The 15,190-nt window shown below is 37.2% G+C and overlaps 1 protein-coding gene across 1 annotated transcript in view; it reads right to left on the bottom strand.

Annotated features, from left to right (window-relative positions):
• Nucleotides 1-14,290, bottom strand: part of LOC124393876 (homeobox protein PKNOX2-like) — a 79,607-nt gene extending 65,317 nt beyond the window's left edge. Inside the window, exon 1 of the mRNA XM_046861920.1 lies at nucleotides 14,214-14,290. The gene's annotated coding sequence lies outside the window, so the exon portion shown is untranslated. The remainder of the gene's footprint in view (nucleotides 1-14,213) is intronic.
• Nucleotides 14,291-15,190: the final 900 nt, after the last annotated feature.

Below are 15,190 nucleotides of genomic sequence, written 5' to 3'. Positions count from 1 at the left end.
ATGTAATACATATTAGAGCATTAAACAAATCCAAAACTGCAAGCCACACCCACAATTCTATATTTTTATTTGTATTTTATTTTGTGTGTGAGGTGGTGAATATTAGTGAACCTTATTAACACATTCAGTTTTAGCTTAAATTTACCCTTTGCTAAACCAATACTAGTGTATACAAATAATGTGGTTTAAAAGCAAATAATAATTCAATATTAGAAAGTAAATAATTATTGATTAATAAACATTGTATGTACATGTACACTGTCAATGTACATTTTTGTAAAAAAAAAAAAAAAAAAAAAAAATGATTTGCTCATTAATTAATTACTTTTTTGACACAGGTCTAAAAATCCAAAGCCTGCACCAAAGCTTTCTCTTCTGTCCTAAACGAATGTTTCTAAAGCTAGACTGGAGTTGAAAATCAAAAGCAGTTAAAAATTCTTTCTAATTAATTTACTGCCTACTGTTGAATAATATATTAAGCAATTTTAAAGCATTCTTTAATTAGTAAGCAATGTAGGACTTGCCCATTAATAGTTAATTACTGAACCTTAAATTAAAGCATTACAGAACATCCCAATCTAACAGGGAAATTAAGTGGGATAGGGTCTAAAACTATTGCGATGCTAACTATTAAAAGCTCAATTTACAAATGCACACAAAAAGTGTTATTACTATATTTATTGGTGTATAATAGTAGTACTTAGATGCTAGCAGTGAATATAACTATCAAACACACGCTCTATAAGCGCCGTTCCAATAGCCCTTGTGGTCATGAGTTAAGTGAGGCACAAGCCAGACAATTTAAGGAAAGGAAGGCAGAATTTCTTGGATTTAGAGAGGGATTTCAAGCACAATAGCAGGTATTCCCACTAGTGTAATGGGATCTGATTTGGCGTCATGAAGAGCTTAAACTTTGCATTAAACCAGGAGGGCAGCTGACACATGCAGCTGTAGTAGACACAACACAAGGCACACAAACCAAAACACACACACAGTGTGCCTGTAGCAGTACAAGCAAACCGTATTTTATCGGTATACTCTCTCCGGACAAAGCTTTTTTCTGTTATTCGATATAGCCACATAAATCCTAGATAGTTTTGTCCAGTGTCATCAACCTTAGAAACCCAAATCCGAACTAAGAGAGTATTTTACAGCTGAAATTTATCTCAAAACAAAGCAACAAAGGTTTTAAACTCAAACTGCAGTTAAATATTGTAACAACAAAAATTGAACAGTGAATGACTGTAAGAAAGTTCTGATTACAGATCAGTTACAGATGCATCCACATTTGACATATTTCACTAAATGAATAACTTATCTAAAATAGAGAAAAGTAGAGAAGGTGTTAGCAGATTGCATCACACCTACAGGCAAACATGGAAGTGAAAGATTAATGGTTTGGGTTGGTTAGAGCAACCAACATTGCTACCATTTCATATATTAATGCCATACAATTTTATCTGGAATGCAGCTAATTCGGACCAATTTCGCCATACAACAAGAAACCGACCCCAATATATTTATACATCCAAGTTTTGCAAGTGTTATTCAGAAAGAAAACAGTTGGTTGGAGTGTTATCATGAAATGGTCTGTTGAGTCATTACACCTAAATCCTATTAAACTGCCCTGGGATGAACTGGATCACAATTCCAGAATAGAATATACAACTAGTAAAGGACGGTTTACAAGAGGCATGACTAAATATTACAGGTGAATGTTTAGAGAAACTAACTGTCTGGATGCAAAGAGTGTGTAAAGCTGTTATTCATGCTAAGATAGATGTTTTATTGAAAATAAAGTTCAACTAATTATCATTATTTTATTTTTTTGTAGCATATCTGTACATTTATATATTTGTTAGGTCAAAGTAGAATTTGTTGCATAAAACCAAGTGGAACATGCACCTGTCTTTTGAAAAATATAAAAGTATAGGTGTTTCCAAACTATTGGCAGGTACTGTCAAAAGTTTTATATACTGTATAGCACCTATATATAACAACAACATATTGCAGTATATGCATGTTATTATATAGAACTCAGTTTACTGTTTTATATTGAAAGTTAGCCAAGAAGTGATGGCTCGTTTCTGAAGCTAGTTGAGACAAAGCCAAAGATTGTAAAACTGGGGAGTGGTAGCTCAGTGGTTAAGGCAATGGGTTACTGATCCGAAGGTATATCCGATCGTATCACCAAGCTGCCACTCTTGGGCCCTTGAGCAAGTCCCTTAACCTTCTGTGCTCCAGGGCACTGTATCATGGCTAACCCCAGCTTCCGAGCATGCTGGGATATGCGAGGGAAATTATTTTACTGTGCTGTAATGTATATGTGACAAATAAAGGATATTCTTAAAACTGTAATCAAGAATAATTTGAAGGATCTGAAATATAAAACACTCATGGTTTATAATACATAAATTTATAAATAAAAATACATTTTTGAATAAAATTTTTTTAAAGACTTCCTATAAAATGTCACTTAAATAGCTTAGCTATTAATAGTGCTTAGCTTTAGCCCTGCAAAATTATTTGGAGAAATAGTTATTCGCCAGAAGCTGATAAATGTGTAAAACTCTAGCTGCTATTTCCTAGGTTACAGCATAGACTAATCTCTTGGCCAGTACAAACAAGAGATGGGGTGTCCGCTTCCTTTGTGCCAAACCTAATGTGACTAAAACAGGAAGCAGTGAAGCCCATCTCTCTCGTGTATGTAATCCCCAGCAGAGAGCTCATATGCTCTTTTACTTCCCCAGGCAGAGCAGCTTTCTGGCCCTGGCCCAGTCCCCCCAATCCCTGCTGCTTACCCAGCTTCCTGTCCTGGGACTAAAGGAATGAGAGCAGCCATGTAGGAGAGAAATAACCTCCTGAGCTTTCATCAGGCTCACCCTTATTCCCCCCACGCACTCTAAATCTGACAGATTATACACATAGAAACGTATGCATACACATATCGTGAACACTATGGTATGCGCAGGTATGTGCAGAAAGGCAGTATGTGACATAACATAAACACACAAACTCATGCCAAATACACATAAATACTGTGCAAAGACTGCTTTCCTTCAAATTTACAGTTTAACTGTTTTAAACTTCTCTATTTAAGATTTTTAAATTAAATGCATTTCTATATTTAATGGTATTTCAAGGTTTGTTTTCATTTACATACTTACCTTAATGTTTTGTAATATTTTCACACATCATATACATATGAAGAAATCTCAACTCAATGTAAAAATGGACCATTTTAAACCTGTCATCAAGCAGGATGGTTCTTCTAAACCCCCTCCAACCACCAGCCCCATTCCACTGACATTCACTATATATATTCTCAACATAGGATATAAGAAAACCACAACATCTGCATGGAACTCTTTCAATTAACCATTATTTTAGCAAGTATAAATAAAAACTTATACAATGAACATTACAGTCTTTAAAGACACATGCAAACTGTTTTATACCTTTTGTGAAAAGCTTTGCTGGCAATACAAGTTAGCTTTCTTTCTGACATTAATTTGTTTGAAATGGTATCTCCTTTTGCTTCCGAAGTTACTTAAATCATAAATACTATCTCCTGTAACTAGCTATAATATTATTATTGTAAGGGAATACTATAGTTACAATAACTTACTGGTCAGCTTGCTAATGTGGTCCAGTTTGTAATATAGAATGAAACATCATCTGTGTAACCTTCAATCCTTCCACAGGACTACTCTGTTCTCATGGCACATGATGGCAATCGATTGAGTCAGTTTCAGCTCTTCCACCAGTGCCATGTTACAAATTTTTACCTTGTACAAGTGTCTGCATTTTCTCCATCTGAGCTAATTGCTGCGTGGGAGTTCACTTTCTCACATTTAATGCAGGCAGTAAATGATTTAGTTAATTTGTCCCTTTTGGCCAGATGTTCCATTTTAGCAGTGCATAATAATTGCATTACTTGACTACAAATAACAGTGTCAGGGTATTATTAGTATAATTTTTTTGTACGTTTTTGTGTATTTCATTGTTAATGTTTGTAACAAATGTAGACAAATAGACTACCTATTAGATATGTTAGATATGTATGTACTTTGATCATGAGTTTTACTTTTGACATTGTATATATATATATATATATATATATATATATATATATATATATATATATATATATATATATACACACTCGTTAACTAAAATTCATATAAACGGCACAAATTTTATTTACGCACGATTAATGCAGCGCACATTTCTGTTTAATTATTTTAATTATATATATATAATTAAAACATTCAACGCAACACACATTTATTAAAGATGTCCCTTCTTTACTTAAATATATATAAAAAAACACAGAAAAATGGTGTTTCACTGACAATAAACATACATTTGCATAGAGCATCCAAATTTGTTGTTGATTAGAGTATCAAAAACTTACAAATGCATTATTTTTGTATTAAAGTATGAGTATTAAAAATTTTCGATTAAGTTAAACAATAGTTAACTCATGACAATTATTCTACTAATTGTTATTAAATATTTGAATGTATAAATATTACGGTGTAATGGTACACATATTGGCTAAAATTTTCCGGTACAGGTACCTAATGCCATCCTGATGTGCGGAATATAGAAAGTTCAAATCTGCCCCAGGAACGTATTAAGTGGCAGACCGTAAGTTTGTTTAGTCTCTGCATTGCACTTTTTTTATTATTAAACATGAAAACATACAAAACAATGCCACTGTGGTTACTCAATCCAAGTAAGATTTTTTTTTGCGCATGCATGAAAAAACTAAAGAATCTATAGCACTGTTTAACTGTTAACCAGGAAGGGGATAACAACTAACACTAGTGCTATGGATTCTTAAGCGTTTTATGTACAACTTCAAGAATTTCACTTCAAAGAAGAAAATCCTGACAATTCCACATATTGAGGGAGTGAATAAATGAAGGATACACACACACACACACACACACACACACACACACACACACACACACACACACATTACTTTACCCATGAGGACAATAGAGCAGCGCCTTGGGTCTCAGGCCACTGTAACCACTCATGATGAGAAATGTTAGTTCTCATTTAATGAGAAAGGCATGAATAATCAGGTGAAAACAGGTGTTTATTATTGTGCCTGTGTGTGTGCCATGAAGAGGAAAATTTAGCACCATCCAATGTTTGTAATGTATTTTAAATAGTGCACTTTTAATTCATATACTTTCTCATAGAGCAAGTTACATTTAGCTTAACCGAAAGTGTTAATTAATACGTTAGTTAAAAAACATGTACTAACGTAATTAGGTAGCCGTTGTTCACACATGAATTCATGTGACTCGTGGTGTAGTTAAGGTTAATTCTCAGGAGGGCATTTGTTCAGTTCATGATAACTTCCTCAACAAGGATTTTTTTGTTACAATTACCAAAAGCTTAATATTTTGCTAATTGAGGTAGGTGAATAAAATTCAACAGATTCTTTTTGACAAGGGAAATAATTTACATTGAAAATGTTAAACACTTGAATGGTAGGAAAAGTAGCCTTAGCAAGACCAAAGCTTGCAAGAAAATCCATGTTCATTAACACACGAGTGTATTAGATGTGGTGAATTGCTTATATTACAAATGTGAGCAAGAGGTTGAGTTTAAACATAATTTCTTTAGAAAGAAGTAGGTTTTGGAGTTTTAAAAAATAAATAAATAAAGTCCCACAGTCACGTGTACAATTGTCATTTCATGTACTTATCCCCTATGTCTAGTTAATGCTTGTGTAGATTCCAGTTTTACGTTTTGTTGTCTTGCATGTATGTTTGCATTAGTTTGCGTTAGATCCTTTCTCTTTAAATATTAATTGCATTGTATCCGTTGTCTCATTGAGTTCCATGTATTAATTAGTTAAACTGAGACAACAGTATGATGGTAGCTTCTTTTTTTCCCCCATTAAAATTTAAATAAATCTTTACTGTTTTATATTTTTATATTCTTCGGCACGGTTTACAATGTACTGGGATTCTATGTCTAACTTTTTTTTAAATATTTCTTCCATTTAAAAAGTAAAAACTAACAATTAATATAGTATGACATTTTATTTCAATAAATACAATGACTATTTTAAAAAACTTTACAAAAAAATGTAAGTTACTGTAAAATTAACGTCTGTTTCTCTGAAAAGTTGCTTACAGTAAGATTTTACGATTTATCTAGGTTACGATTCACCACCTGGAGAATTACTGTAAAATAATAGCAATTATCAGTTTTTCCAGAAGGTTAATGACTGTAATATTTTTTTTACGGTTTATCTCTGTCAATTTTCCACATGGTAAATTACTGTAATTTAGTTTTATACCGGCACCCTTGTTGCCATCCTTTTGACTATTTTCTTTTAACGTTTTAGCATACGGAGCACTATATGCTTAAAAATTCATTACTTGAAATTCAGAAACAGGAAAATCATGACCCCAGTACATGTCTATTGCAAACTGTTAATCGGTGAAAACTTGGACAGTATTTAAACAGTGAAATTCTGACAGCCATAAAGGATCCTTACATAAACAAAGACAAAAGTGTTTAAATACCCAATGACACCAAACTCACTGATTGAAGCACAAACTTAGTGTCAACACAAACACAGGGGAACAAAGAAACGCATTGTGGTTCACACATAGTGAAGGCACAATTATAACAATGCACACACAAATACATTTGTATAGGCTAAGTAGGATAAATCCAGCAGCAATCGAAGACATACTGTATACATAAAGCTATACTCAATGTCCACTTTAATAGGAACACCGGTATGACTGCTTATTCTTGCAATTATCTAAATAAACAAGTGGTAGCAGCAGCACAATGCATGCAATCATGTAGATACAGATCAAAAATATATTTGGGGAATGGCTGTTCTATCGATGGAAGTTTAAAGTTGATGGGAGAAGAGAGGAAAAGAATGAACAGATTCAAGCTAAATGGGAGGCTACAATAACTCTTTACAACTGTGATGAACATTAAGTAAAGCTATTTAAGCTTAAGTGAAGCTATTTAAGTATGTTTTTAAGAAATGTACTGGTGCTTGATTGATTGCTTTGATAAGTGCAAGAAAGTGCAGGTGTACCAGTGTGTTTCTAATAAAGTGGACAGGGAGTGTATATGCATGTAAATACAGGTAAGGAAAAGGAAATGAATATGCGTAAGTGACACACACACGTTCATTTGCACATGCACACACAGACATTTAACATTTTCTTTTCTCATTTGCCAAGGAAACAGCGTTAGAGTCGTACCAATATGCGTCTATGTGCCCACCTAAAACAACAGTATGAGGTACAGCAGCTCTACTGACAGAAACAGTGGGGAATTCCCCTGCAGTATGATGATTTTTGACCTTTCACCCCATTTTTCCAGCCAAAGCTGAAAGGAAAAGGTTAACTCTTTCCTCGTTCACTCAGCCCAGCTGTGTTTTTGCAAATATTGAAAGGCGAGAAGCAAGTTGTGATTGACTGTATTACATGTCCTGGGCTGTTTATAAATACCTCAGAAGAGTGCTACGAGCACTGCTTCAGAAATCTCACAGCACCGCACCACCACTCAGAGGCAGGTGCAAGCCTTTTACAGCATTCCTGCTACCTTCCAGCCAATATCCGTCTCCCTTTCTATTTTCTGACCACACTGAAGCAAGATGACCTGGGCCAACACCAAGACTTTACTGGCACGCCCGGCACACCGGAGGCTGGCAGAGAGGTCTCTTGTACTCCTTTTTTTCAGTCTCAGTGTCATGCTACCCTGACTATGGCTATGGGCCATATCCACATTTACCCCAAGCTGTGCGCCTGCAGCTGTTTATTTTTCACTTTTAGCCTCCGAGTTGTCATCAGAGCTGTCTGAAGGGCAGTATTATGAAGTTATACTTGAGATCATGGGAATGTTTTTCAAGCCGCCATAGGCTTTGAATGCCTGGTGATCAGTTGGTTCTCACATTGAATCCTGCCAAGGACGTTCCATTAGTTACTGCTGATCTGTCGTTGATAAAAGCATCGATTTCTGCATTCTGGATTATGCAGCCCAATGAGAATTCAAACACACGATTGCAGGAAAAAATGCTGCAAAACTCACAGCATGGTCACCTTGTTCATGATATGTGGAAATTGATCTAATAGTAATCACTGTACCAATTTGTACACACACACACAAAATAACTAAACAAAACCAACACACCTATTATACACTTGTATACCTTAAAAATAGTAGTCTCTTTTTTTCTGTAATAGATAATATAATAAATACATTTGTTAAATTGTATTTGTACAAATTCAAGTTTAATGAAGATACATCACATACAGGTGGGTGGGTGTGGGTGTGTGTTTAGCCAGTGTGCAGCCAGCGTGCAGCGTTTCTTTCTGACTAGGCCAAAGCTTTTAAACTACAGATCCTGTCTCCTTATCAGATTACACCAGTCACCATGGTCATAGAGGAACTGCTATCCATCCGCCCTGTAATTAGTTCTGATGGAAACAAATAACACCTGGAGCACTGTCAAAACCGTGTTTCATGATAGCATGAAAGCGGCATCAAAATAGAGATAATATTTTATGAATACAAGACGGCTTCAAAACTTCGGTAATAAAAGCCTCGGGACATGCTGTGTGCCAATCTGCAGTGTTATTGTTGAAAGAAAAGAAACACCTCGATTTGCCTTGAGGCGGAAATCATTTAGAAAACCAAAGGTATGTTTTTGAAGCCTGAAATAGAACAACTTCTTAAACCAGAGGCAAAATGAGATTATTCATATTATGTTCATATAACGAAAAAGCCCGGTGTGTTGGCAAGGATCCTGTCAGTGTACACAAAAAAAAAACTCTGGTTAAATGCCCCAAAATAAAATACCACTAGAGTCATAACAAGCAATACATTCACACTAAACCAAATATCTCACTTCTTTATGAACTCTGGGAAAGATCCATATATTACATATTGTATTGTATACAACATCATTCCCCGTAGCTCTGTAGTTCCATAGTAGTAATTTGACATGGAATAATGATTTGGAAGTTTAATATATATTTTTCATGCTGCAGGTCTTGGATTTTATCTTTCCTGGATTTTGTGCCCGGGAATGAACAACAAACCAAAACAAAGTTTCCAGAGCCACAGAAATAAGCAACAGAAGTTAAGGCCTCGGCAAGCAGCAAGGTAAACGGATTCACATCATTTACACCATTGGAGGTTATTCGTGCTAAATCTGTCAGCGGTTTCTGCAAAAGTCTGGCAGAAGGAATCTCTGGCACGAGTTCTAAAGTAAAGCAGAGTCGGATTTTTCAGATGCTGAACTTTGTGCATGCTGTAAATCACGTATTATGTCGAAGCCAGAGGAAAGCCACAAGCTTTACGGTCTCCCTGGGATGAGGCCGTGCTGATGCTTTATATCAGAGGGATAAAGTATTTGGCGTATAACAGGCTAGTAAAACAGGGAAAAACACACCACTTAGCAAATAAAATGCACATCCATTTATTTGAACCGAAGGTAACAGTGCTCTTAAAGTAAGTGATTGGGACCTCATTCAAGAGTCACTTATGTTCCATATAAGAAAAAAAAAAACACATGCCAGTACATTAACACAGGAAAGAATTCTATCCATGCTGTTAAGTGATGCTGCCTTGGAGTAATGCTATTATGAAGAGGTTTTCAAGGCATACAGCTAGCAATCAATGCCTTTAAATGGCTCTGCAGTTAGAAGAAAAAAAAAAAACGGTTGAGATGTCTGGGTTTCTTACAGAGAACAACAAAAGATTCTCAGACAGAAGATCTGCAGGGGAGGAAAGAGACAGATACAACAAAATGTGCAAGGGCCAACTAAAACCAGGCGCTCAAATCAATGGCAGTCTGTGTCCGACCACTCGGGGTGGTGAAACGGGAAGTGTGAAACCGAGAAAAACAAGGCTTTCTCAAAGAATGTCATTCCAGCGGGGCCTAAGAGCGATGGCACTCTTTACTCAAGATGGGTTTTACAGTAATAGATGGGAATTCAGGGCAGCTCAAACAAAAGCCAGCATCCTGAGAACAGGCTTCCTGAGAAGCAAGTGGAAAGATTCCCAAGGCTTTATCAAAAAAAAAAAAAGTGAAAATACCAGTAGACAAATCCAAATGTCTGCTTTTTATCAGAGTGTATGTTGCACAAATTTAGGAAATGGATAGAAAATAGGAATAAACCTATTGCGCATTCAATCTAAGGGAGAAAATATTAACCGTACCGCTCATCTGTGAGCTTTTTGTATTATTATTATTCTAATACATATTCACACATAGCATTATACATTTTGAGATGAACAAAAAAAAAGTAGAAAGCTCCTCTCGCTCTGCATTTTCAGCTTTTTTTTTTTTTTTTGATCTGCAGATGAATTCGGATCAGATAGTTCGCCTGCTCAGCAACTGCTTAAAAGTATAATAAATTCAGCGTTTTCAGACAAGGCCTGTTTTTTTTTTTTGCTTTTCCCAGCTAGGCATTGTTCATTTAGTAGGATTAGCAGCATACCACCAGAGATAAGAACAAAGGCAGTGTGACGTTTTTAACAGTCTTGTTGTGGTTTTTTTTTTTTTTTTACATTCAGAATTAATAATAAGCGACTGCTAATTTAAATCTGCTTTTGATCCTTATGTGCTAATTATTTCTTACTCATGAATGAGCTTTTCTTTCATTTGCATGTGGGGAAAAGCTAGTGATAATAATCATCACCATCATCATCATTATCATCATCATAAATTTGTGAACTGATTTGAATCCCCCTTTTTGTTTTTTTTTCTCTTATTCATCTAAACAAAGAAACTACAGGTATAACACTAATACTGTTTATTTCTGTTGTTAAAACCGGATTTGGCATTTTTCTTTCAGAATTCATTAACCACATCCAAAATCCTGACAGCCCACTTTACTACTGCCTTTCACAGATGCTATAAATAATATCTTCTCATCTTCTGATGCATGCTCCTGGCGTAATGTCCTTTCATCCCTGTGCACACACAGGAGCCTGTGCAAACTCTCTGGCCGGCGATGTGAGCACTATAGGTGATCGTTAAATACCTGCATAAATCAGGCAAATCTGCCTGCACCTCAAGTTTCCCCAGGGAGGAAACTGGACTGTTATGCCAAGCAGCTGAGAGGCTGAGTGTGGAAAGAGGAGAGTGTGGCGAGGTTGTTTGGACATGCAGCAAAAGCAGACCCATGCTCCTTGGAGAGCAGTTGGGATCAGCAGGGCTTAGTGTATGCGCCTCGAATCCTGCCTCGCTGCATCAGAATCATCTGGATGTGTGTTCTCAGGTACATCCGCGTGCAAAGCCTTAAATCGACTCGCCAAACTCGACAAAGACCTTGACTACGCAAAAAAACAAAAAAATGGATATGTGCAGCATCTAAAAGATTATTGATTCCTATAGCTACTTTAAGTGCAATTTAAATGTGCCTCTTCTGAATTAGAAAAGGTCTCATTTAACGATAATTAACATTCCATATAAGAAATTGCACTAATAAGCAAGAACAAGGTGTTAGTATATAAAAAAACTGGGTTATTGGTGCAAAATAATTGGGATGTATTTGAATGGTTTTTCAAAACAAGGAAATTAAAAACGCTAAATTTTCTCAATAGCTTTATAGCTGTCTGAATGGCCTCATAACAGACAGCATTTCTAATCTGTTTGTCTCTTCTCGAGCTAGACCAACTCTATATTACTGATTAAATGCAAAAAAAAAACACCAACCAAAAATGCAGGACAGGACTGTAGCTTTCCCCGCAATTTGCTCGTGACCCACAGAATAGGAATATGCAAATAAACTCAGACTGTTCTGTATCTGCCGTTTTGCCCAAAGGCAGCTATTCCCATGACACAAATCATCAATTAAGATCACAGTGGGGCTCTCAACATTTAGATTGGCACCACACCACAACTATCTCCCCCACAAAATATCACAGCCTTCTGATGCCCTAACCATGGAAATACAACACCTAATTATGAGAGGCTTGTGTCTGAGAGGACATGGGGACATATACGTACACACACACACACACACACACACACACACACACACACACACACACACACACACACACACACACACACACACACACACACACTCACTCTCTCATGGTGAGAAATTCTTTATCCAGCTTTTCTGCAACACTGAGTGTCAGAAGGCATGGCCTCTCATGGCTCACATGTCAGGCACAGAATGGCACGGGAAGACTTTCATGGTTATGTGCGCAATGCAGTCCACATGTCAGTACCACAGAATTATGCCATGAGCTTCATTATAATCGCTTTTTAGGCTGTAGGGTGGTTTGACGTTTAGGTAGCACCTGACAAATGAGTACATGGGAATACAAGGTTTAATTCACTTTTGAACAAAGAACACTAAATCTCGAACATGGAGAGACAAAAGCTTAATGCTGAGCTCATTTCACAGCACATAAAGTTATGTGTAAACCATTTACTTGACATAACTTTCTAATTTGCAGACATAATGGAATTATCTCATAGTGTGCAATGCGTGTGCGCGCATGTGCGTGCAAGCTGCTCTAAGCCTTTATGTGAAATTCCAATTAAATTAAGAATAAGAAGAACTTAGGTGTAAGAAGACATTAGAAGAACCCTGTAATAAATACCAAAAATTAATTTTGTGTCGACTGTTTCATATTGTAACGATTAGACCATAAAAACAGTGGACAGACTTTAAAGTGTTTCTTTTCTATCCAGCTGGACTTTACACTAAGGTTTTCGTAGTTTATATACAGTAAAATTGATGTTTGATGTTTGCCTAAATTTTTTTATTATGGTTACAAAACATATACAATGTGTTTATGTTAATCATATATGTTTTAACAATACTGTACATGGTTATGCCAGTAAAGCACATGAAATCAATAATCAACATTACAAAAATCAACATTTGCACGCTTAGTTTGTTGTTTTGTTTACTTTTGTGAAAGTGTATTAAGTAATAATTCAGGTTTGAATGTCAGGAAAGCAAAGATACAAAGACAACAACAACAAACAAATAAATAAAAAATAAAAAAAAACACCACATTGCAAAGTTCATATGCCATGCTGTATAGGTACCAAATATATTTAATGCACAGAACATGAAAGCAACATACTGAATTTTAAGAATATTATTATAAATAAATAAACAAACAAACAAACAAACAAACATGCATACAACTAAATACTTGGAGAGTTAAATGCAACCTTTCTTAGTGAAAAGTAAAATGCCCAAAGTATTCTTTTTTTTCTAAATGCAATATGGTCGCATGATGGAATTTTTCACTCTCGATCTCTTCGTTGTCATTCCTACATTTACTTTTTTCCCCAAGTCGCAAAAAAAGACGATGAAAGCCATAAGAGCTCATACTAAGCACTCAAGAGACACTAAGAGAAGAAAACGCCATCAGCTCGATCATTTCACACCAAAATCCACCTAACAGTAGAAACCCAAAAGCGTGCACTCCTGTGCGTAAAATCAAACGCCAAAATATAAACGCACCCCTGCTCAGCTGTGTGTTTCTCACAGTTTCACAGCCATGATCTTTGACATTCTACCACTCCAGTGTTCACACAATGAATGAAACAATAATGATACCCGAATAAAACATGACGCAAACACAGCGCGTAATGTATCATAACAGTGGACGGTTCCGTGCGTTCAAACACGCGAGCGCCTCGTGTCTCTTTGTACACGCGCGCGCACACACGCGCACGTTATTTCTCATAGTGAACCCAATTACCCCAAAACGCGCACTAACGCACAAACACACACCAGAATCCCACATTCCCACATATCCTTCCACATCCTTGGTGGTGCGCAAAATATGGAAATAAAATAACAATAATAAAGACACAGATCTAACAATTCCAACGCGCCTCCGACATCACGTCTTCACCCGGGTCTCTCTTTTCCTCTCTTCCTATTTCCCTCTATCTCACTCATTCACGCTCTCCTCCCTTACTCCCTCCCTCCCTCATCTCTTCTGCTCTCTCTCTTCCCTCTGTCTCTCTCTCTCTCCCTCTCTGTCACTCTCTCTCCCTCTCTCTCTCTCTCTCTCTCCCTGTGCATGGCCCTGTCTGGATGAATAATGTCCTGCCTTTTGTTGAGCAGGACTCAGAGAGGGGGGTAAAAGAAGAGGCAGAGAAGCCGGAGTGTTCGCTCCTGCGCGGCTCCTGACACTGAAAATGAATGACAGCTTACCTGAATGCCAATCTTCATCAGACTGACACCGGGCTGACAGCACAGCCCATACTCCCCTACACAACTAGTGACGTGAGCCATGTCAGACCCCGCCCACCGCCCCCCCAACCACCTCTCTATCTCCCTCCTCCCTCCATCCCCCCACACTCCCCCTCTCCTCTTTCCTTCCTCTTTTACACCTCCGTCCGCTCCTGTCTTTCTCTCTCTCTCTCTCTCTCTCTCTCTCTCTCTCTGTCTCTCGGTGGCCGCGCACAGGAAAGCACCCAGCGGGCGGGCGGAGCGCTTCTGCGGGGAGAAGTGCGGAGTCCGCGGGCCCCCTGTCGGTACGCACCGATATCTGACACTGATGACTGATGGCAAGCTGGCGGTAATGGCTCAGGTGTAAGACGTGTGTTTACCCTCCAGCACTCAGTCCATTCCTTCACTTTTGCTAGGAGATAGACCTGGATGAACTTTTAAAATTCCTGTAATAGAGGTCTCATATATTGATATCAGAGAATATAACGAACGAGTAAACAAAAAATATCTATCTATCTATCTATCTATCTATCTATCTATCTATCTATCTATCTATCTATCTATCTATCTATCTATCTATCTATCTATCTCTGTCTGCAGTGATTAGTATCTATCAAAAGTGGTCCAAGGAAGGAACAGCGGTGAACCGGCGACAGGGTCATGGACGGCCAAGGCTCATTGATGCACGTGAGGAGCGAAAGCTGGCTGTTTTGTTAGCAATAAAAACACTGACCAGGCATAACTTTATGGCCACCGATCAAGCATAACATTATGACCACCAGCCTAATATTGTGTTAGTCCCCCTTTTGCTGCCATAACAGTTCTAACCCGTTGATGATGAATACTGACAGATACTGATCACTTTAGACCAGGAACACTCCGCCATAGCTGCAGTTTTGGAGATGCCCTGACTCTGACTCTGACGTCTAGCCATCACAATTTGGACCTTGTCAAACTCG

Source organism: Silurus meridionalis, chromosome 11, assembly GCF_014805685.1.
Source record: "Silurus meridionalis isolate SWU-2019-XX chromosome 11, ASM1480568v1, whole genome shotgun sequence".
Taxonomy (NCBI): domain Eukaryota; kingdom Metazoa; phylum Chordata; class Actinopteri; order Siluriformes; family Siluridae; genus Silurus; species Silurus meridionalis.
This window is presented reverse-complemented; position numbering and strand designations above follow the sequence as displayed.